Below are 7,221 nucleotides of genomic sequence, written 5' to 3' on the forward strand. Positions count from 1 at the left end.
CTCAGAGGGATAGGGCTTGGGGCGGGCCGCAGGCGGGACCGGGCTCCGATTGGGTGTGGAGCGCCTGGAGCTCCGCAGCCCGACGGCGGGGGCGGGAGGATCTCGTAGCCCGAGGGTGGGGATCCGGTGCACCTCGCGGGCAGAGTAGGAACCAGCTCTCTGCGCTTCTGTGAGTTGGGCTAGCAGGGTGGAGAAGGCGTGCCTTCGTAACTTGTTAAAGTTAATGAACCTAATAAACTTGTTTCGGGATCTACAGAGCCCCCAGAGCCTCTCTGGACTGGGGCTTTCTCCGTCTTAAGGCAGGTTTGGCCCCTTCTCTCTCTAGGTTGCAGTTTTGTTTTTTTTTTAAAGTCTCTTACTACCTCTAGACCTTTGCCCAGTCTGTCTCCCTCAGCTGGGGTGCCTTCTCTAGTCATCGAAGGCTTATCCATCCTTCTCTGTTCTTCTAGGAGGCAGCCCCATGCTGGTAGCCATCCTGGACTTCAGCCTGGGACCTGGCAACCAGGACAAGACAGAAGGAAATAGAAAGAAAGAGAGAGAGGGAAAGGGATATGCCACCTGACTTCTGAAAACATAAGTGGCCGTGATCTTATGGCTGTCCCCACTGGACAGTTGGCTGCAACCCTAAAGCTGGGCAAAGGTAAGGTGGAGACAGCAGTGTTTCCAGCAGAACATTTCGTCTTTCCAATCCTGTTCTCTGGAAGGAGCCTACAGCCCCAACCTCTCATGGATATTTGAAGGGACTGCCAAGGGTTACCCAGGAAGGTGTCCTGCGTGGCCCCAGTGCCATGAGCCAGGGAGGCCCCAGCCCAAAGACAAGGAAGTTCCACAAAGCCAGGAGGGGAGCTGGCCACCAATGCTTGGTCACCAATGCTTGGCCATCCACAGCTCCCTGTTCAGCACAGACTCCCTCCTTACCACACTGGCATACATCTTGTTTCAGCTCCCAGTCCTCAGGCTGTCAGCTCTCCCTGCAGTGTCTGTGTATCCCTATCTGAATGGTTCCTTTGTTGAGGAGCCATTGCTCTGTAAGTCTTCCAGTGGTGCCCCTAGAGCTCCCTCCTGCTTAGAACCAAAGCTCAAGCAGGCCCTGCTACAAGCATGTAGCAATCGTGGTGAAAACACATACTGCCCGCCCAAGGACACAGACACTCAGAGATATGCTCTATCCATCCATACACAGGCCCAGCCTCCAACATGCCTCAAATCCACACTGTAAAAATGGGTGCACATAGCCAAGAACACAGCCTGTCCACACAGAGACTACAAACCCAGCTCCAAGACTGGCTTCTTCCCCCACCAGCCCCACCCGGTGCTTGATCCTCCCTCCTCAGGCCTCCCCAGCCTGCTCCTAGCAACAGCCAACAGCTCCTGCAGTTGCTGGGCAACAGGAGAACCTGTCAGCCCCTTGGAGGCCAGGCTCACCAGAGGTGGGTAGACACAAACCCCAATCAGTAGAGGCAGGGCAGGATGGGGCCACTGGGAAGCATGGCCTCCCCCAGCCCCAGGCCAGGTGGTGTGGTCCTTGCACCCTTCCCACCAGTTAGCCACTCCCTGCTAGTTATGAGTTCTTCCTAGAGAGTCCAGCCACCCCTGCTTCCACCCTCCAGCTGCTCCCTCTCCTCCATGGGGATCCCCAGGGCTATGGCTAGGCCTCTGCTTGCTACTCCAGTCACATACCTCCTATTCCAGGGGTTCAGAACCCCACATGGTCATCTCCAGCCCAACTTCTCCCCTGATCACCAGCCCCATGTCCACCACTACTCTGACGCTCCCCCAGACATTTCCAGTACCCCCAATGGCCTCTGCTCCTGAGCTCTCTACTTTGTGGCCTCTCACCAGCCAGAGCCATGACCCCCCACTTCCTATCCCTACATCCTATCAGTTTCTTCCCCTCCTCAACTCCCCCTCAAATACATCCCCATTCTCCAGCCCTATTGTTCCTTATTCTAGGCCTCCAGGCTTCTCCCTGGCTCTCCTGTTTTCCCTACAATCCATCCTCTACTGGGCAACCAAGGGGATCCTGCTGAAAGAAATCACATCACTCTCTTGCTCACAGACCTTCTGTGGCTCCCCAGTGCCCTGGGGATAAAGTCCATACACACTGGTTTGGACTGTGCAGGAGGCAAAAGTGGTTGAGTGGCAGTTGACGACAAGGACTCTGGGGAGCAGTCTGCAAACTTGCCTGCTGCGTGTTACTTTGAACAAGTACCAGAAACTCCTTGTGCTTCAGTTTTTTTTCTTTTTTTTTTTTTGAGGAAGATCAGCCCTGAACTAATATCTGCTGCCAATCCTCCTCTTTTTGCTGAGGAAGACTGGCCCTGAGCTAACATTCGTGCCCATCTTCCTCTACTTTATATGTGGGATGCCTGCCACAGCATGGCTTGATAAGCAGTGCATATGTCCACACCCGGGATCCGAAGCAGCGAACCCTGGGCCGCCAAAGCAGAACATGCAAACTTAACCACTGCGCCACCAGGGTGGCCTCATGTGCCTCAGTCTTCTTTTTTTTTTTTTTTCCTTTTCCTCCCTAAAGCTCCCCAGTACATAGTTGAATACTTTTAGTTGTGGGTCTTCTAGTTTTGGCATGTCGGATGCCGCCTCAACATGGCTCAATGAGTGGTGCCATGTCTGCGCCCAGGATTCGAACTGGCAAAACCCTGGGCCGCCATAGCGGAGCACGAACTTAACCACTTGGCCATGGGGCTGGCCCCTCAGTTTTCTTATCAGTAAAATAGGCCTCACGGTAATATCTAACCACTAATGCACTAGGTGAGGTCAAGACCAAGGGAGGAAATGTAGGTAAGATGTTCAGAATGTGCATGGCACATGGAAAGCCCTCAATAGGGGTGAGTTGTTATAATAGCGATTTCTACAAGACCCTGTAGGGGCTGTCCCTGCCCAAGGTCCACCTCATCTCCCTCCACTTGCCACATACCAGCACTGCAGCCTTGACTTGCCTTGCTCTCCCCATCCTCTTGCTCCTCCTCCCCCCATTCCTCCTTCCCAGCTTTCATTCCCTGCCTGTGAGCTGGGCCTCTCTGACTCCCATTGTCCTGGGGCTTTGCACTCCCCAGCCAGGTCCCACTATCCTGGTGATGAGTCTCTCCCCTCCTGGGTCTCTGATTCTAGACCTCTCTGCAGCATAATTCTTGAGGATGGCAGGTAAATATTTGTCAAGTTAAATGAATAAATCACACCAACTCTACCCCACCCTTCCAGAGGTGCCCCATTCTGGAGCTGGGAGAGGTGTAAACAACTAATCATGCTGCCACTATAAAAATATCCGCCATGGTAGTGTGTGCAGAGAAGGGAGAAACTAATGGTGACTGGGAAGGTCAGGGAGTCTTCCTGGTGGAGGTGATGTGGGGAGTGCTAGATGGGGAAAAGCACTGGAGCAGAAGGTTCCAGGAAGAGGGAACAGGGAGGTGGGACTGGGAGAGTGGGTTGGTGAAGGTCCAGAGAGAAAATCAAGCATCAGAGCTGGAGAAACCGCTTGCTCTGAGGCAACTGAGGCTCAGAGGGGCCAGGACCCATCCAGGTCATCCAGTGAGGGACATCACAGGCATCCTGCTTCCTTCACACTTGGGAACCCAGGAATCCTTTCGAGAGATGTAGTTTTTGGGGCAGAGGATGGCTACCTAGCTAGGGCCTCATGGGCACCAGAGGAGGCATGACTTGTCCTGTGCATGCTGGTCCAGCATCACCTGAACTAGACTATAACGGACAAAGAAATGACATCCAGCAGAATTGAGGGCTGCACCATGGCTGGAATGGAGAAATGGCAGCTGCCAGCTCACCCGGACAGCCAGAATAGCCTTGGGGCTCACTACAGGCCACAGGGCAGGTCCAGCTTATCCTGAGTTCCTATGTGCACCAGGCTGAGCAGGGTGAGGAATGGAGACCCCCTCAGTGGACTGTGACACCTCAGCCCACAGGCTCCAGAAAGGGGAAGCTGCCAGTACTTCCCCAAAGGCAGTTTCGGGGTCGGTGTGTCTGCCCCCCCCAGAGTTGAGGAACAGGCAGGACCCCACAGGGATACCCAAAGTCCAGGATCCTGACCACACCACCTCCATGCCTCCCAGGTGGCAGGGAATCCTTGGCAAGACCCTGTGACCACCAAATCACAGCCTTGCAGAGAGGGCCTCAGCAGCTTCTGCTTGCAGATCTCAGTGGCTCCCTCCCTGCAGCCCTGAGCCAGGCTCCACCTCCTGGTACATCCCCTGCACTTCCCCCTTCCTACTTCTAGCCCAGCAGCAGTTCTGAGAGTGGAGTCAGCTACCCTGCCCTCTCAGCTCCTTCCTCCCAAACCTCTCTTCCCAAGCTTCTCTTCCCCCTGGAAGGAACAGTTTCAAGCCTTGGAGGCCTTGAGGTCCAGGGTCTCCCTTCCTGTTCATCCACCTCCTTCAGAAATAATTGGCTTTGACCTGGAGAACTCAGGCCCCAGCACTCCTTGCTAGAAGTTTCTGGATGTGCTAGGGGGCTCTACGTGACACAGGGGCAGGATGATCTGGGAGGAGGAGTCATCTGGTCAACTACTATTTGCTGTGAACCTACTGTGTGCCATTGTGCTGAGAACCGTAGGGTGAGGGAGGCAGCTGGGACCCTGCCCTCCAGGAGCACAGGCCAAACAAGTAAACAGGGAAATGAACTTTACAGTTTCAGAGGAACTCAACAGGGTGACATGAGAGCCACTGGGAGGTTGTATGCAGGAGGGAACAGTCTGAGGAGGGGACCTTTAAATGATGAGAAGGGACCAACCATGTGACGAGCCAAGAGAAGAGAGAGATTAGGCACAGGCAACAGTGAGTGCAAAGACCCTGGGGCTGGAAGGGGCTGGGAGTTCCTAGAACAGAAAAGAGGCCAGCCTGGTCAGAATAGCGAGAGCAAGAGGGACAGTGGTGTTAGTGAGGACTGCTATAGGGCATTACTGAGGAGTAGGGCAGGCAGAGGGTTCTCAAGGCTCTAAGAGATGCTGAGGTAGGGGTGCATATGAGCCTGCAGCAGGCAGCAGCATCTCCAAACCAGTGACCTATGTCTGGCCCTGCAAATCCAAGTGGTCCTGGCATTCAGGGTGCTACTGATATGATGGGCAGAGAACTGTCCAGTGCCTTGGCAGGGGACCCAGGGAGCCCTCAGGGCTTTGGGGCCAAGTCTGAGCTGAGCCCCCCTCCTTGTCCTTGAAGAGCCCATGGTCCAACCTGCTACTGTGTCTGCCACATACGCAGCCTCTAAAGGCCACCTCCCCTGGGAAACTCAGGGTCCTTAGAGGGCCTAGAAATAAAAATCAGCTCTATCCCCAGGAGCCACTCCTCTGCTCACCTCACTGCCCAGCCCTCCTGTCAGGCTATCTGAAGGCTGGGGCTTAGAGCCTCTCCTGCAACCCGTTAGGGCCTTCATTAGCACTGCTTCCTGGAATTTAATTGAATGAAGGAGCAAAAACAGCTCTAATGAAGGTGATGCAATAGCAAGCAGCCCATGAGATGCCTCCAAGGCCCAGCCACCTGGGGCTCAGGGGCTTCCTATAGATGGTGACTGGGACTAGAGGGGCAAGAGAAGGGGAACCTGTCCTGGGAGGGATGCTGGTCACTGAGCCCTGGGAGCATGGGACATTGCTCTGCCATACTGCAGGGAGCAACTGCTGGGAATGAAGCCAACTAGACAGAGTTAAGGGAGTTAGCCTGGTTGGGGGTGGCTTCAGGCTACTAGAGAAAAGCTGCTGAGATGCTACCAGCCAATGCAAAAACCCTGGGCCACATGGTATGTCATAGCTCAGGCCAGACTGTGGACTAGCACAGGGGATGGTCAGCAGGGGCCAGATCATCAGGGCCATTGGGCAGGGAAGAGTTTAAACTTTATTCCAAAAGTGATGGAGGGGCTGGCCCAGTGGCACAGCGGTTAAGTTTGCACCTTCCGCTTCGCAGCCAGGGGTCCGCTGGTTCAGATCCCGGGTGCGGACATGGCACTGCTTGGCAAGCCATGCTGTGGCTGGCATCCCACATATAAAAGTAGAGGAAGATGGGCACAGATGTTAGCTCAGGGACAGTCTTCCTCAGCAAAAAAGAAGAGGATTGGCAGCAGATGTTAGCTCAAGTCTAATCTTCCTTAAAAAAACCCCAAATATGATAGAAATGATTGGAGGGTTTTTAAGGGAGGGTGACATGATCTGCTATTTTAAAGTTCCTTCTGGCTGCTATGAAGAGTATGGCCCCTGTGGATGAGAGATGAGAGACACAGCAGGGAGGGAGGCAGGGGGTGACCACCATGTGGTGCAGGAGGTGAGGGTGATGGTGTGAAGCATATGGAGACAGGGTTCTCCCACATCCCCTAGGAGAAACGAGCTGGGGGAGGGGGGAGGGGACGACGACTAACGACGACATACTGACGAGACGTACTGACGACACACCGACACACGTATAACTGGGCTGAGCTTGTTCTAGCAGGTTTGGGCTGGCTGGTCCTGTTTCAGCCTTCTGCACAAGCTTGGCCTCTCTTCCAAATGGACATTGCTCAAACATTTAAAGAAAATCAGTCTAAAGGGGTTCCCATACCTGCTTCCTCACTTTTGTGCACCTCTCCACCTCCACTGCTGGTGTTCCCTTCCCATTTCTCCATCGCTAGTAAGCCTTCCTTGCCCTGCCCTCAAGTCTTGGTCAGCGCCAGGCTCCGCAGGAACCCCAGGACTGTATTTCACAAGGGAAAAGGCCCGAAGGCTCAGGCGTGGGGCCCGTCCCTCACCCCAAACCCTGCCCTACGACCCTCCAACCCTGCGTGCGATCGGCCCGGACCACCGCAGTCCCCACTACCGCAACGTGCGGTACCCACGCCCGGCCCACAGCAACCTCCCCCAATTCGGGCCTCTGGGCGGAGCCGAGGCCGGAAGCGGCCGCTGAGGGCGCCGCTCCGCCTCTTCCGGGGCCTCTCTAGGCGGGACTGCGGGGTTTCGGTGGCCGCCAGAGGCCGGGCGCGGCTTCGTGGAGTAGCGGCGCCTCCTGGCGGGCCTCTGGCGCAGCGCGGGAGCCGAGGCCGGCTCAGCCCCACCACCTCCTCTCCTCTCCTCTCCTCCCGACGACCCCTCGCGGTTACCCCCAGCTGGCCTGCCTCCCGCCTCGTTCTGATTCCAGTCCTGGTCCCCGCCTTGGCCGATCTGCCACTCTGTGGCCGGCTAGGCCCTCCCTCCACAGAGCAGTAGCCGTTCGGCGTCCTCTTCCTCAGAACCCT

The 7,221-nt window shown here is 55.6% G+C and overlaps 1 long non-coding RNA gene across 1 annotated transcript in view; it reads left to right on the forward strand.

Annotated features, from left to right (window-relative positions):
- The first annotated feature begins 83 nt into the window (after positions 1–83).
- LOC123279611 (uncharacterized) overlaps positions 84–7,221 on the forward strand; it is a 38,982-nt gene continuing 31,844 nt past the window's right edge. Inside the window, exons 1-2 of the long non-coding RNA XR_006517794.2 lie at positions 84–169; positions 450–640. This is a non-coding gene — a long non-coding RNA (uncharacterized lncRNA). The remainder of the gene's footprint in view (positions 170–449; positions 641–7,221) is intronic.

Source organism: Equus asinus, chromosome 21, assembly GCF_041296235.1.
Source record: "Equus asinus isolate D_3611 breed Donkey chromosome 21, EquAss-T2T_v2, whole genome shotgun sequence".
Taxonomy (NCBI): Eukaryota; Metazoa; Chordata; class Mammalia; order Perissodactyla; family Equidae; genus Equus; species Equus asinus.